Genomic DNA, 17,258 nt, shown 5'->3' with positions numbered 1-17,258 from the left:
AGCCTTGGGGTCAACCAGCTTCTGCTGGGTCTGCAGCTTCTACATCTTCATTCTCATCTCCCAGGGAGGGTTGGCCTTTGGTGGGTCTACCTGCTTGGCCTGGTTTCACCACTGGGTCACTGAGTCACCAACATGCCCAGGTTACACCTGCCCAAAGGGGTTGTACTAGTGGGGATAGCCAGGCCTACCCTTTTTCTGCAGTAGGGTGACCTTATGGTTATGGCCCTCAATGGGGCCCAGTTCCTTATGGTTCCCCATGTATGGCATGGTTCCATATAGGGCATTGCCATTGGGGGACGCGGTGTTGCCTCTGGCGGATCACTTAACACAGGCCACCTGGGACAAGATTATAAAAGGGGAATATGTGGACGTCTTCACCCTTCTCTTAAGGGACCTGGAGAAGAAGGATAAAGACAATCTGGATAAGAGGGACAAGGAAAAGATTAGGTGGAGACAGATTGACCGGACTTGGTCCCATTGGTTGCCCAGCTTTCTTATTTACTCAGGGTTATTGGCGAGGGCACAGCCCTGGAGGGCTCTCCTCCTCTTTCAGTACATGGACATCATTTACAGGGGATACACTGATTTAGAAGGGGCAGCTTGGCTGCGGAATGATGAAGAATTTCACATGCAGGCGACCTTGAACCCAAGCCTTCCTTGGGACCAAATCCACCAGCAGCTGTGGCTACACGTGATGGCCCCTGCTAAATCTAATCTAGGTGATAGGTTGGACAGTGGTCACCTGATTTTCTGGGCTTCACAAGCGTCAGGTACCTGCACTCCTGCTGGGCAGCAGGTTCAATTCTGGCTGCTTTGTGGGGACTTTATGTCCAAGGGGGTGTGCAAGAGGAAGGCCTGTAAATACAAGCATGATTGCCCTTCCTGTGCTGGTGCGCACCTGCATGCCACTTGCTCCAAGGCCAAGCTGGGCAGTAGATGCTCCAGGAGCGGGGATGGTCAGCAGTCAGCTGGTAAAGGGGGCCCAGCCCAGTACAGCTGAGGGTACTTTTGTGCTTGCTGCAAGCTTACCCAAGGCATTGCGAAGCCACATTTTAACTTTTGGGGTTTAAGTTTGGCTTTCGTATCCCCTTTCAGGGCCCTAGGACACCTTTCATGGCAGCCAACCTTTGATCGGTGGCTGGCATGGAAGAGGTGGTCTGGACTAAAATCCTGAAGGAATGCACTGAGGGTAGCATTTGGTGGCCTTTTGATGCCCCTCTGGTCCCTTCCTTGAGGGTTTCTCCTTTGGGGTGGTTCCTAAAGACACCTGGTGAATTCTGTCTTATTCACCACTTGTCTTTTCCTCGAGGAAGCTCAGTGAATGATGGCATTCCAGAGGGTCTCTGTTGGTCGAGGAACTGAGGGTTCCTTTGTGGCATGAGAAAATGGAAGATCCTTCTGTGGTATTAACATTTTGGGGCATTGAATTGGACACAGGGCAGCAAACCTTACGATTGCCCCTTGAAATGGAGAGGACTTAGGAGCCCAGTTAGAGGACTGTAGGAGTAAGGGTAAAGTCTCCCTTCTGGAACTGCAACAGTTAGTTGGCCATTTAAATTTTGCCTGTAAGGTGGTTGCCCCGGGTAGGGCCTTCCTCAGAGAGCTGTGTGATGCTGGGGGGACCTTATGGTTACCCCATCATTGTTTGAGGATTGGTAGGGGCATGAGTGAAGACCTAGAGGTCTGGCATGGTTGGTCACTTCTAATGCCTCAGGGGCTATGGAATTTGGAGTTTACTTTCAGGGCCACTGGTGTGCTGACCAATGCCCTGCAGATTGGATGGCATGGGAATTGTCCAAAAACCTTCTGATCTTGAAATTTTTCCCCTTATTGGTGGCTGTGTGGCTTTGGGGAACGGAGTTGGCCAACTACTTGGTCCATTTCTGGTGTGACAACTTAACAGTGGTGCATGTGGTCAACTCTTCACCATTTAAATCCCCCAGGGTGATGAGGCTGGTGCGTGCCTTCACTCTAAAATGTCTCCAATTAAACATTTTATTTAGGGCCAGACACATTCTGGGAGTTAACAATGGTGTGGCAGATGTTTTGTCTTGCCAATAGATGGAACAATTCTGGAATCTTGCCCCTTGGGCTGATCGGCAGCCAACATGGATGCCACAAGAGCTTTGGCAGTTTGACGGCAGAAGTAAATAGGGTGATCCAACTGTCCATAGCCCCCAGCATGTACTGGGCCTACAGCCGTGCAGTGAGGCAGCTTAATGGCTTTGGAAAGGCAGCTGGGCTTCAACAGTTATGACCTATTCCACCTGAATACCTTATGCACTTTTGTGTAGTCTTTCGGTTAGGTCCATTAGGGGACAGGTGGCTGCCTTGACCTTTGAGCAAAGCGCGTGGCCTACCAGAAGACACAGATGATTTTAGGGTCTGTAAAATGTTAGAAGGATGGGCCCAGGAGGCTGGGGCGCATGGTGATCTTAGGCATCCCCATCTCCCCATCAGTTTTAAGGGGCTTGGGGACTGCCTGGGGGGAAGCTTGTGCCTCTAAGTATGAGAGGAAGCTTTTATTGCTGCTTCTTTGATGACATTCTTTGGGCACCTTTGGTTCAGTGAGTTGGTGTTCCAATCATGTAGGGATGCATCTGGCTGGGCCTTGGCAGACCAAGAATAAAATTTGTGGGGGATAAGGTTTCCATTAGGATTTGACGGTCTAAGACTGACCAGTGGCAGCAGGAAACTAATTTTTCATAGTTCCCTGTGAGGATCAGGAGCCTTGCCCCGTTAGGACCCTTAAGGAATATGTGGGGCTCCATGGGGAAGGCCATGGTGTGTTGTTCCACTGTGAAGATCACACCCCATTAAGTATCAGTTTGGGGCTGTTACAAAGAGGGCCCTTAAGATGATTGGTTTGTCTGTGGTCAAATTCGGCACTCATTCCTTTAGGATTGGGGCTGCCACTATGGCAGCAGCCAAGGGGTATCTTCACTGGGTGATTCAGCGTGTGGGCAGGTGGACATCAGGTGCATTTAGGACTTACATCCGCCCCCTGCCTCAGTTTTAAGTGGTCATATTAATCACTTTTTCCTTAGGTGCAGTATCAGGCCAAGGAAAGAAGAGAATCCTGATTTGTGGACACAGTATGGTGTTGTGGGCGGCCTACCAAGCCAGGAGAACACCAGTTAGATCCCAGCTGGGCTTGAGGGCTGTGGCCACTGTTGAGTGGCAGGGATGGCATGGCCTTTGGTGGCTGGCCCTACTGTCACTTTTGTTAAGGGGAAGGACGGGTCCTCCCCCACATATTTTGGTCATCCACCTCGGTGATAATGACTTGGGCTTAGTGCAGGGAAAGGTTCTGTCACTACAGGTAGCTGAAGACCTGCGGGTTACAAGCAGCCAATGGCCAGGCGTGCTTATATTTTGGTCTGAGATTCTGCTAAGATGGGTTTGGTGGGAAGCCTTAGATCCTAAGGCAATTGAGGGTGCCTGGCATAAGGCTAATTGTGCCATTAAAAACCCTTGGGGGGATGGCTTGGGAATTTATTTACCATACCCGAGAATTAGGGCTGAATCTGCCCACCTCTACCAAGGCAATGGTGTACACCTGTCGACGGAAGGCAACGAGATTTTTCTTGATGACCTGAGGCAAAGGCTTTGGTTGGCTTTAAGCCACCTGTGGGGCATGAGGGTCTAAGCAGAGGCTTGACCCTTGAGGTGGCAGGAGAGTTTTGGGAATAGGATGCGGGCTGGTGAGCACCCAGAGGCGCTTCCCCATGGGTGGCGAACAGGGTCTGTCAACAGTGCAGCATGCTTGTTGATGGCTACCATAACACAGGCAGATGCCTGCTGGGATCCCCAGGGCCAAGGCCTTCCCTCATGCTGTATGGCTGGGGTGTTAGGTGCTTGATGGGGGGATCCATTTGCCTGGCTGGCTGGGTTGCAGCCATTCCAGGAATGGCCTACACCTGGGGCTGTGGGGCTCACCCAGACAGGTCAAGGCGGAGGTCCAGGGGTGACCCCGTGGCTTGACCTTTACTGCTTAGTTAGCCCTTTCTGTGGTTTATGTTTATGGTCATGTTAATAAATGGTCCTTTAGTTCCAAGCCTGTGTCTCTCTTCATTCCGGCTGGGGTTGCAAAAAGACGTCTCTCTGGGAACTAAGATCAAGATAATCCAAACTATGGTATTCCCCATTGCCATGTATGGATGTGAAAGTTGGATAGTAAAGAAAGCTGACAGGAAGAAAATTGATTCATTTGAAATATGGTGCTGGAGGAGAGTTTTGCGGATACCATGGACAGCCAAAAAGACAAATAAGTGGGTAATAGATCAAATCAAGCCTGAATTCTCCTTAGAAGCTAAAATGACAAGACTAAGGCTATCATACTTTGGTCACATCATGAGAAGATAAGATTCTCTGGAAAGTCCATAATGCTAGGAAAAGTAGATGGCAGCAGGAAAAGAGGAAGACCTAAAACAAGATGGCTTGACTCAATAAAAGAAGCCACATCCTCCAGTTTGCAGGATCTGAGCAAGTCTGTTAAAGATAGGATGTTTTGGAGGTCTTTCATCCATAGGGTCACCATAGGTCAGAGAAGACTTGACGGCATATAACACACACATTCACCAGTTGAAAATCCCCCCTTACCTGCCTGCACTGTAGTTAACCTTGAAAGAAAAAAAAAGCAAGCAAAAGGTGGCACCCATCAATTTTTTCCCCTTCAAGTGCCAATAATAGCCCTTTGGGGGAGAGGGGAGTTGGTTTTCAATGGCAAAACCAAGTGAAGGTAGAAGAATTAGGGTCTGATTAGATGGTATATTAAACTCCCACCAACTCATGTTTAATGTGTGATTGGCACTCACCTTTAAAATAGTGTGTGTGTGGGAGGGATTGGGGTCCAAAGTACATGATCTTCTACAGAAGAGGTTGCATTTCCTCCCTTCCACTCCATGGACTTTTGTTAGCAGGAAAGGGTAATGGATGTGTGTGAGATGTTTGTGTTACTGCTGGTTCCATGTGTCTACAGGAGACATGTTGTACCAGCAGAAAGACAAGCAGCTCACTCTCAGCCCACTCACATAGCCGTTTTCTGCTAGTGAAAGCATGCAGATTAGAAGGGAGGGAATAATTAAGCATCTCCTGCTACTGTATACACATTTAGGAGCCAATCCCTCTACACACTATTTTTAACATGACTGCTGGGTCACACTTTATATGCGAGTTGAGTTGGGGTTTTCCAGGTTGGACCTGGAGATTTCCCAGAATTGCTACTGATCTCCCATATGACAGATCATATCACCTGGAGAAAATGGCTGGTTTGGAGAGTGGACTCTATGGCATTATACCTTTCTGTGGTCCCTCCCCATACCCTGCACTTCCCAGCCTCACTTCCAAATCTTCAGAATTTTCCCAACTCAGAATTGCCAACCCTGTTCTCCTCCAGTGAGTGTTGACATTTCAATTTAGAGATAATCCACAATCAAGCGGAGCAGCCATCTGGTGTCTAGATCAGAGAAGTAATGGAGTTTTACAGATATAACAACTTTTGGAAGGATAATTTCCCTCTAAGGAAATCTCCCAGAGACTTCAAGTCCATTCAGCTTTTGAACAAGAGAATTAAACATCCTCAAGGGAAAATGTATGTTTTCATGGGATTTAAGTCAGCAGAAAGCCATTACAAATTCCGGTCTTTCTATCAGGTCAAGTAGATTGTCACTGTATATCAAAATAAATTCTAAATTTAATGAGAAGTTTTATTTTTATTTATTTGCATTAAAACTACTTGGCACATATTCAGAGGTTTGAAAATTGGTCTTTGGAGAACTCGCTTTCTGCCTCTTTCTGCCTCTGTGCTATTTAGTGCAAGCTCAATCAGTGACACAAAAGGCTGAAGTTTATGTGCGACAATATATGAAAGGAAGAAAGAACGAAAGAAAAGAAAAATCTAGTCAGCAGCAAAGAAGAAAAGACCAATTATAGCAGTAAGACTAGGCCAGCATATTTTACTTGGTGGTGGTTTGGAAGATACCATGTTTGACTGAAATGAACACCTTTTCTTACCCTGTTTATCCTTACCACCACTTCTTTTACCCAATAAAATTCAATGCTTATATGCTATATGCAACAAAAACATTCTGTGCTTCAATGAATGATGACGGGATTTAACAGCAACTTCAAATTGTTTTTATTTATTCATTTCCTTCATTTATTGTCTGCCATTCTAATGTCTTAAGGTAGATTGCAGAGTTATAAGAACAATGTAATAAAGATCCATATAATACATATAATAAGCAATGAAATAAAAACAATATAATACATCTATTACACAGGATTTCACAACTTACAGAATCCAATAGTCTAGATTTCAAAAATTATCCCATATGACAAAGGCACCTCCATATTCAGGAATTAACCACTGGTTTAAAACAAGGGCTTATTAAATTTCAAGTGGGTAGCTGTGGGTAGTTAGTAGTAGAACAAAATTCTAGTCCAGTTTAAGATGCTACAAGGGTTTATTAAGGTCATCTTGAGATATGAAAACACATAAGAAATAGTGCAACCACAATATTTGAGGATGTCACAGTGCAGTCAAGTCATAAAGAGGACAAGAAGGACTAGACAGTAATATTATGTAGTAATTGACTTGTTCTGGTAATTCTTTAACAAGTAGTGCTGTGTGTTTGGATAACAATGAATTAAAATTTTATTCAAATCATGCATATGTATTAATATAATAATAATAACAGTGTGCTTATATAACACTCTTCTAGAGAGATGTCCACTCAGAGCAGTGAACATATTATTATTTTTACCCCCTCAGTACAGCTGGGGAGCTGTTCAGTTTGCAGGAACTATTTGTTTGCTGAAGCTACACTTGCTAGGCAGAGGAAAAGTTTTGCATATATCTGCTGCACATAATGGCAACAGAGGCAAAGGCTCAGGCTATACCCATTCCAGAGCCATCATTTTCTGCAGTGGCTCACCTAAGGCTAACATTTGTATTAAATGGTATATAAAACTGGATGGAGTAGCAATAATTGCAGGGAAGAACGTGATGGGTTTTGGAGCTCGCTGGCTGGTATGCGTGAGAGAGAAAATAAACTTACACTTAGCTCAGATTTAGAAAAGAAATAAGAGTTCTTTATTATAGGAACACCATGCTCTGATAGGAAAGAGGAGAGATACATACCTATCTAGTCTAGAATGGGAACGGATTGCAAGACAGGTTTTGCATCCATGGTGCAAGATGGAGAGGAGAGAGAGTTGTGTGACAAAGAGAAGAAGAGAAGGATGTCCTGAGAAAGAAGTCCTGAGATTAGCAATCTACACACCAAAGGATAGTTCAGGGTAGTAAAAGGGAAACAGATGCTCTGACCTCTCCATCCTTCTAACTTCTTGGTTTGCCTCGCCTGAAACCTGTGTTACTGGAACTGCTCTGTTAATAGGATGGGGAGTTAGCTTAGCAGTCCAGAACTAAAACAGCACGGATCTAGCCAGCTATACCAAGGTCCATTTTCAGAAATCCCCATGACAAAGAGGCAGACTACAGATGTTCAATCAATAACGTGTATTTTCTAATAGTGTGGCATATGCCTGAAATTACACACACATCCAAGATTACATACAAGATCTAAGAAATACAGAGTATGAAAATTAGAGACCTGAACAGGAACCCCACGATGGCAAGGGCATACTCACAAGCAGTAGGCATGTCAGAGATATGGACGTGACATGATCCAGCGCCCGCACTGGAATCACGGAGAGACAGCAAGGAAGTGGGATGGGGCTGGCGCGCACGCACCCTCAGGTTTGAGGGGCTAGCTTATATACTTTCAAAGCACCCAGGGGCTGGCGCCCCTGTCAGTGGTTCTCACGACTTAAATCAAAGGATTTAAGGCCATCGGAACAGCCTTTATTGGACCATGTTTGAAATCTGATTGATCTGTAATGACACCCTTTTGGGAGAGGGGATGGGGAGGAGGAAGGGGAACCAGGCCGTTTACTCATTCCCAGGCTCATCCCAGTGCCTTCAAGTCCGGAGTGCAAAGGTTGCTTTGATGTGCGCTTGTTGATTGCCCTGGCTGGCTGATGATCAATCTCCATTCTGGATAGGTGTTAAGAAATGCGGAGGAGAGTGGGATTCTCTTGCAGCGTACGTGATCTGCTCGTTCCTTCGCAATGGCTTCCCAAAGCAGGCTGTTCCCCTCGGCTTCTTGGCTGTTGGCTAGGGCTTACCCACAGATTGTCTGGCAGTGAGGGCAACCAGCCCACGGGAGGCTCCCGGCAGGAGCTGGCCAGGGAGCTCCTGGCCACCCTCGCGGAAGGTTTCCCCTGGCTGGCATCTGGCTGCTGGCAGCGTAGCTGGAGCCCAGAGTGAGGCAAGCTCTCATGGCAGGCAAGGGAGCAGCGTTTAAGACACAGTCCATGGCTGGCAACAGGGCAGCATCACACAGGAGAGTCCAGATATAAGCTTGAGCAGGGCAGTGCCACGTAAGAGTTCTGAGAGCAATAGTCCAGGAACTGTCAGTCTGTTGCAGCATCAGATATGAAACTGACACGTGTATTAGAGGCACACAGGCACAGCAGTCTTTTAGTGTAGAACTCAGACCCAGTTCGTGGCTGGCCTCTGGAGGGAGGGGGGCTGCTCGGTAACACCTGAGAAAAGGGACAGCATTAATCCTCCTCTTCTAACAATATGCTTTCTAGTTGGCAGATAGGTGCATGAACAGAAGTCAGGAGTAGAGATGGGCACGAACAGCAATACGAACAAAAAAAAAGCCACAAACAGCCCAATCTGCTGTTCGCAAACAAGCTGTTAATGAGGCCCCATTCTAAATGAACAGGTATCGTTTGTTGCTGTTCGCTGCTGTTTGTCAAGCCAGACAGTCTGGCACCTGCAATCAATTCCCTTGGCAACTTAGGCAGGGATTGTCTGAACTCCTGCTGTTGCCCTGGAAACCCCAATCTAAGCCCAATTTAGCTTGATAGGCAGGTCTTCCTTTCAAGTGTGGAGCTCCAAATTTGTTACAAGGTAGCAAAGAGCAGGGGGGAGGGGGGCTCCCAGCTCTGGCTTTTCAGACAGTGAAGAGGGAGAGACACAGCTGCTGTTGGCATTTTGACAGAGAGAGTGCATTGGAGCTTGAATTTTCTTTGTGTGTGGTGAGATAGGGATCTACCCCTTCAAGTTCCAGGGCTACTGCCAGGCTCTGGGCCAAGCTATTATTTATTATTGGTACCTTTCCTTCTGCCTGCTCAGGTAAGGTTTCTGGGAGTGGTGCAGTAGGGACCTTGACTTGGATGATGGCTGGAGGAGAGCTTGCTCACCCTCACAAACAGCCAACCATGAACATGTTCATGAACAGGGCCATGTTTGTGGATGTTCATGAGTCCCTGTTCATAGATGGCAACGAACAACACACATCATGGTGTTTTTTTTTCTGTTCATGCCCATCTCTAGTCAGCAGACCTGGAAGAAAACTTCTTCAGTCATTAGAGCACAGCAGGGTTTAGCTCCTCTCATTTGCATATTTCTTTTTAAGAGTCCTATCCCTCATGGGTCAGTAATGACTTAGTGCTTGCACAGGGGACTACCTTTATCTTTTTATTCCCTACTTGAGAATCCCAGGAGAGCAGGAAAAACTCTTTGACAACCTTTGTGTCTGTTGTGTGCTTGATAATTTTAATTTCTTATAAATGAAGATACTTTCTCCTCAATCTCTATGAAATTTGGCAGTGACTAGCTCTTGGTTGAGAGATACAGACCTAAGAACTTCATCCCAATTGCATAGAAATAAATAATGAATAGAAAAAATAATCCAAATTGACATTATAATTATAGAAAGAAAGCAGAAACAAATATTAAAGAATATATAAACCAAAATATCAATAATATATTTTGTGCACATTCCTGCCAAGAAGTAGGGACAAAAAACAAATGAAAGTGATGAAGGTAGATTAAGGATCAAGCCTACAGTGGTTAGCAGTCAATAGGAGGTGTCTCCCTGTGATAAGGGAATGAATGAATATTTAGGGGATTAAGCTGCTATTATGGTTTCTAATGTGTCGTGTAGTCAAGGGCTGCTGCCTTGAGAGAAGTTGGCAGACATATAGAATTGAAGCTCTGAGCAGAAACTGGTAAGTTTCAAAGTCCTGCAAGGAAGATTCCCAGTCTAAAGCCTGGGAAAGTCAATGGTTGTGGTCTGGTCAGTGGGAAATGCTGCTCCAGTAACTGAGTCCTGGGTGGTGAATGTTGATCCTGCTCGTTCACATGGATGCTGTTAGAACTTTCTCATACTTTTGGTTACGTGGAAGATAGATGACTACTGACTAGTCCATCTCTGATGTTCAACTGAAGCTTAGTCCTGGTGTATGCTATGTGATTGAAGCTTGGTGATGAGCATAGGGAACTAAGTACTGTTCAATAATCAAAGAATGGTCAAATACATTGATATCAGAGTTCCCTTCAGTCTTGTCTCCCCAGGACCCTCAGTGGTTAATTGTAGAGAAGTATGCAAGAGGAGTGAATTTCACAATTTAAATTACTTGATATATGAAGATCTTGAGTTTTCTCCAACTCTGAGCTAGATATATCATGGGGCTAATAAAGGTTGTAGGGGTGGGGGGACCTATTGAATCTCTTAGTTCCAAATCCATGGTTTGTTTAAAAACTTAAATCAATAAACATTAGTATCCCTGATCGTATGCCCAAGTCCTGAACATATAGTCGGAGCAGTACCTCTGAAAAGACCTAGAAATGTAGCACATATAATGACAAATAGTACTTAATTAAATAATGACTCAGTGTCTGGGAAAAGACTTTAGGGTAGTGAGGGTGTCTTTTGTCTTTTTGATGAAAATGCAAATTAATGCATTAATAATTTATAAATGAATGTAACTTGAAGAAGCTGGTGAATGTGCATCCTATTCCAAATTAAATAAAAGCAGCTATTGTTCTGTTAAAAGTGTGGAAGTAAATTTTCAAACCACTTTAAGGAGTGCATATTTAAATATTTATCCATGTGTAGCCTTTCTGCCAGGAAAACAGCCTCTGTCTTTGTGCCTTACTGACATGTAGAGGAAGGATTTAGAAAACATTCCTGTAAATTCACAAGATTAAATACAAAGAACAAAAAACAAACCTAGAAACCTTTTATTGGTTTTAAATTTTGATCTTCAGATTGGAAATAAGATATTCTTCAATACTCCAATAACAAAGCCCTCAATTTAGGACCATTATGCTCAGTCAAAGCATGGTTTAGCCACATGTTATCATTTGCTTGACATTCCTGCAACTGTGATCTAACAACAATATCCCAAGTCACAAGAACTTTCCTGCACAAGGGACAGAATGGTGCATTCTGGCTGTAGGGGGAAAGCCATGTTGCTATCTGCCCCATTTTATAAAATCTTGAGTTGGGGTGTGTAACTTTGCTGCTGATCAACATTTGCTTAAAATAGTACTGAACAAGGGCTACAAGAAGTTCAGAAAAGTGGAGATATGATGTGTGTTGAGGTCCTAACATGACCCAAGAGATCACCAGGGTTCACTATACCCTTCCTCCACATATTCTGAGCATCTGCAATATAAGAGGTCAGTCTCTTCGCTGCACCTGTCTCAACTAGTATGGTCTACATTGTACTTGATATTTGTAGGCTAGTAAACAAAGTAGCATAGACATGACCTGATTCTGCAACATTTATTCCGTGGAAGGGTATGAGGTCATCAGGTGTTAGGCCTGGTAATATAAAGCATAACCATAGCTTATAGAATCACAAAATGATAGAGCTGGGCCAATGCAGAAACAGCATTTGATTGGGTAGTTTTCTAAATTGTGAGAGAGATCAATAGTGTTTATAAAAGTAACCAAGTTTAGGCTGTGCCCTAAAACTCCAACACTTGGTTTTTATGAACTGCTATCAGTAAAGCATTTAAGAGGAGTCATGTCATGTTTCTTGTATTTTGATCTTGTCTGGGTGACTCTAGTTATGAATGGAAACAAAGAGTTGATTTTCTTTCTTTTCATTAAAAGAGAAGAACTGGTTTAATGTGTTTTATAGATTTTTCTGTCACCAAATTATTATTGCCAGTCCCATGTGTAGCTCTTTTCAAGCACTTCACTGAAGCCTTGTTTTAATAATAAAGTTAATTCCAGACTCGTTTTTTTGGGGAAACACCTAGAATTATTAAGCGGCCCAAACAGGCTTTTTCTTTTTTAAAAAATGCAACCATATAAATGTCTGAATTTCAACAACATTCAGCTCAATTTTATTCTGAAGTATCCCTGGAAAATCTGTTTCTAGTGATTTGGAAAGTGACTAAAAGTACTGTATTAACACAAGAAAATAACACAAGTTCAGGAAATTATTAAAAAGGTTAAGATTGTTCATTTGATTAATGTTTACTTGGGGAGTTTCAGCAAATTTCCTTAGGTTGATAAGCATTGTTTGTACTCATAGTCTTAATGGCTACCGTATTTAAGAAAGAAATTTTCTGCCACTGGAGGCATTTTAGCTTCCTCTTCAGTTCAGTTTGCCTCCCACAATTTTTTTACATGTACTCTGAGAGCACTGGCTGTTGCAATGCACTTGCACTTGGGTTAAACTTGGGTTGCGCTTGACCTAAAGATCTGAACTGTACATTATTATATCTGGCTCACTTCAAAATGGAGTTATAGAAGTTGAGTCAGAGGCCCAGGATAATCAAAGGCAGACCTGGAAAGTAACTGTCACCTCCTCTTGATAATTTGTTTTCAAGACCTTCCTTTTCATGCTTTAGAGGTGCCATCAATTTGGGGAATTCCTGGAGATTTGGGAGTGGAGCCTCAGGAGGATGAAGTTTGGGGAGGGGAGAGAGCTCAACAGAGATGTGATGCCATAGAGTTCATCCTCCGATGCTGTCATTTTGTCCAGGAAAACTGATCTCTGTAGTCTGGAGATCAATTGTAATTCCAGAACTTTGAGGGTGGCAACTCTGTTTTGCTAGTCTTCCAATTGCTCCACCCTTTGCCAGAACTGGATAGTGGTACACAGGCTGAATCTTGCCATGCATATTTTGGATCACATGTTTATGATCTCCTGCAGGAGTGAATCCTGCTGCGTTTTTTGATCATTAGGTAAGGTCGGGTAGCTGAGACTTTAGGCGGGGAATGCAAGTAAATGATAATTTCCAGCTCAATTTATTGAGCATTATTTTCTGGATGGCTCTGGGCAGGCCTGATTCAGATATAGGTTTGCACTTAAGAAGCCCTGTCCATCTAGTTAGCTTTCCTATATCAAGTCATTTAACTTCTGGTAAGAGGTACACCACAGATAACTTCTTAGGTTTGTTACTGGGTATTGTACACAAGTAATACAATAATGGTGTCTCTGCTTCTTTTTTATTCTTTTATTATTACAGTGTGTCTACTTAGTATTCTTAATAACAATTTAATCAACAGAAAACCAAACCATCCATTATAGCAAATACAAAGACTGTCAAGGAGAGCAATTACATAAGTCCAAAAAGTATCTTACCCAAAAATAAGAAGGTCACAGGCAAGGAGCCTCTCCAAAAATGAAGCTCAGTCAGTTTAGCTTGCCATATTTATAACGTTTCAGAACCTTTTCTTAACAGTAGCTGCTTTAGAGACTCAAATTCCTGGCTAACTTATTATCTTTATGATTTCATACACCAAACAAGATTATCCATTTTTGGAACATCTTCTTGAAACATATAACAGTAGCTAATTCATTCTTGCTATTTTTGTGTTAAATCCTATGTAGAATGAGTGACTACATGTTTCTTATACATCTGAACATCTTTTGGTCCTCCACCAATATAACTATCCTTGAATAATATTGCCAGCCTCTTTGAAGTTTAGTCATTTCTGCCATTCTTAGATACTGCCTGCACCTGGGCCTTGGTACATTGTTTTTATTAGTATGAGTTAGATGGGTCTTGTAATTTACATATGACAGTACAACTGTGTAACTCTGTTGTTTTATGCCCCTGTCCAAAGTTATTAGATGCTTAGGTACCCTTTGTGGCCTATTTGCTTATGGGGCTGGGCTAGCCCTGTTTCTGTATACATGTGGGACAGAGTGCCCTTAAGTCATATGGCAACCTCTGGTGAGGTTTCCATGGCAAGAGACTAACAGAGATCGTTTGCTACTGCCTGCCTCTGCCACCCTGGTCTTTGTTGGTGGTCTCCCATGCAATTACTAACCAAGGCTGACCCTGCTTAGCTTCTGAGATCTGACGAGATAAGGCTCACCTAGACTATCCAGGTCAGGGCTTCTGAGTACATAGGTGTCTTGAATAACTTTCTTGGTCATATCCAACAATTCCCCCCCTATAGTTCTAGCTATATCCATGACAATTATAGGATTAGTATATCTATTTTTTTTACTGTTTTCAGAATCCTATTTGCTTTCCCTTTTTCTCATTTTCTAAGAGACACCACATAGTTTGCTTTGGTAGAATATATAATAATGCACTATAAAGCCATGATCACAAGTGGGTCCTTCTACAGGCACATCATGAGAGATCAAACACAAGTAAAACAAATGGATGCATCTTTCCATGTTTACACTGAGGGTTTAGCACATAGGAAACATTTGGTAGGAAGCTTTGTACAACTAGCAGTTGTGAAATCTGTCTTGGGAACAAACTTATTGTTCCAGGTTTGCAAGCTTGCTGACCTGGCACTTTTTATAATCAACAAGACCCATTAAAATCATTAATAAAACAAATCTCTCTCATTCCTTCTTATTGTTGTGCCTAAATAAATCATCTCTGGTTTATAAAAGGCAATTAGCCTTTGGCATCACATCTCACAGCTGTTCCATCTCAGAAATAATAAAGCTGGGCTGGCTATCTCTTAAAGTGGCTTCAACAGCTACACCAAAGATCTGTTTAACATTCTTTGTTCAGTGTTTTAGTATATAATGGGACCAATTTAGATGGGATGTCAGCAGACCCTTGGCTTGAGACCTGAAGTCACAAAGACAGTGGGGAAACAGGGTTTGTTCAAATGATGGTTAATAGCAGCTGTGTGGATGGTGATGGGATAAAACAGAATGAATCCAGCTGCAAATGTGGATTGGGTGAGTTTAAGCTCTGAAATATCACACAAGTGCTTCTTTTGCTGAAATTAGAAAAGAGACGCCTATTGATTGACTGTCTATGTGTTCAGATTAAAAATATGGCCGCTAACTTGTTACCATGTATTTTTTGAGAATCATTTGCTGTACAGCTGGTGGGTTTTGGTTGTCATTACATGAAGTTTGCCAAAAAAAAAAAAAGCTGTCTCTATACCTTAAAGTAAAATGTTCCAGATAGAAAATCTGGGAGTACTGAACTTGAGTTTGAATACCTGAGTGGCAATATTTCAAAGTTCTTGACAAGTATGGTCTCAATATACAACCACAACACTGGTCACACTGAGTCTGTGAAAATTATTCTTGTCTAATTCTGTCATCATATACTGTGTAGAACAACATTCAAGTAACGGTGTTGATATTAGTAATTATCATGCAGAAGTAGCATAGTAATGAATCTGAACTGTGAACCAGGACGTCCCTGGTTTAAATTGGACTTCTACCATGAAATAATTAAGTACCATGTGTGAGCCATTGTCTCTTAACCTACCTTGAAGAATTGCTGCAAGGATTACTAGGATAATATGTGCAAATCACGTGGGACAGTGGGCTGTATTCTGTCACCATTCCACTGATGTAAATTGATCTTTCCTTGCTTTTCTCAATAAGAAACACAAAGTCATGTGGATTGGAAGACTGTGGTGATATCATCCCTCTCTCTTACATCAACTGAGTGGCAGAAGGATATCACCCAGTAGATACACATTCTAATCACAGAGTTGGAAGGGGCCATACAGACCTTCTAGTCCAACCCCTGCCTATTGCAGGATAAACCAAAAGCATCTCTGACAATATTCATCCAGCCTCTTTTGATGTATAAGAGAGTGGCCAGGGAGAGCATGCAACAGCACCAAAATAGGTGTTCAGATTATCAGAGTCTTCTCCCTATAGTGGAAACATTAAGATATAGAATGACTATAAATAGTTCACATTGCCATCTATTCACAGAAATCTCTCATTTTTACAGTACTTTATTTTTCTGACTCATCAGCTTTCTTTCTACTAATTTTGCAGTCTAACCTTTGTTCCTCTAGATCACAACATGGTTTTTATAAACCTAAAGTAAATACAGATATCCAAAAGTCAACATAAATGACAGTCATTCCACACAAACAAGAATAGAATGTCATTTTAATCAACCTCTAACTATTACTATTAATTATGCATCATCTAAAACAATGAGAGCAGTACACAGGCTAACTATTAAAATAAATATATTTTAAAAATCCTAAGAAATGTTTTCGTTGCTTTCTTTATTCCAAGAGAAATATTTAATCAAGATAAATTTCTCTTAAACTTGGAAGATGTTTTATCTTCAAGAAACATCTTTTCAAAACATAAAATAATATTTCTGTTAAATCTTTTAAGCATAATAAAAGGCAGTTAAAAGTTTTTTCCAAGGCAAAAAAGAAAAAAACTTAATTTCATGACAATGAATTAAACACGTATTTCAGTGATATAGCAGCTTTCTCCCAGCAATTACAAAATGGCATGAATAAGGAAATTAAAACAGAAATATGTCTCCCAGAAGCTTGTTGTGCATGTTTATTTATACACAGAAGAGTAATTCAGTCTTAATATCATGGCGGTATTCCTTGAGTTACTTGGGAACTCCCTTATTTTGAACAAGAATGGCTTGTCTTTCTACTCTATAAAGGTTTGCTAGAGAGCTGCTTGTACCACAATCATTTTCCTTGTAGGAAAAAAGGCAGTTTGGGAGGTACAGTTTTAGTGGAGCATGTTATCATGTGGTAGGGTTAAGGGTCCACTTCCCCTATGTGCTAGTCTTCTGCTCTTGTTTGCAACCTCCAAATCTGCATTTTGTAAAACAAACAGACAAGGGCCACTTACACATCCTCCAATTTTTTCGGGTTTTTCCTGTCCCAAAGCCACATCTTCCTGATCCACTTCGAGAACTCTCCTTTCACATGCACCGTTCTCATGCATGTTTTGTGGGTGTTTGTCACGGAAAAAATCTCCCCAAACAGAAAACGTGTTCTTTATCTGTGCCTCGTCACAAATGACATTGGCGCATTCCCACCCAACTTTCCTTTTATTTTTTTTGAGCACATGTGGGATTGCACCATACCATTATCCTGTCTTTCAGCTTCTGTAGAAACTGGGTATGCATAGTACTCTGTTCTCTACCATTGATTCCCCACTCA

Source organism: Eublepharis macularius, chromosome 7, assembly GCF_028583425.1.
Source record: "Eublepharis macularius isolate TG4126 chromosome 7, MPM_Emac_v1.0, whole genome shotgun sequence".
In the NCBI taxonomy this organism is placed as follows: domain Eukaryota; kingdom Metazoa; phylum Chordata; class Lepidosauria; order Squamata; family Eublepharidae; genus Eublepharis; species Eublepharis macularius.
This window is presented reverse-complemented; position numbering follows the sequence as displayed.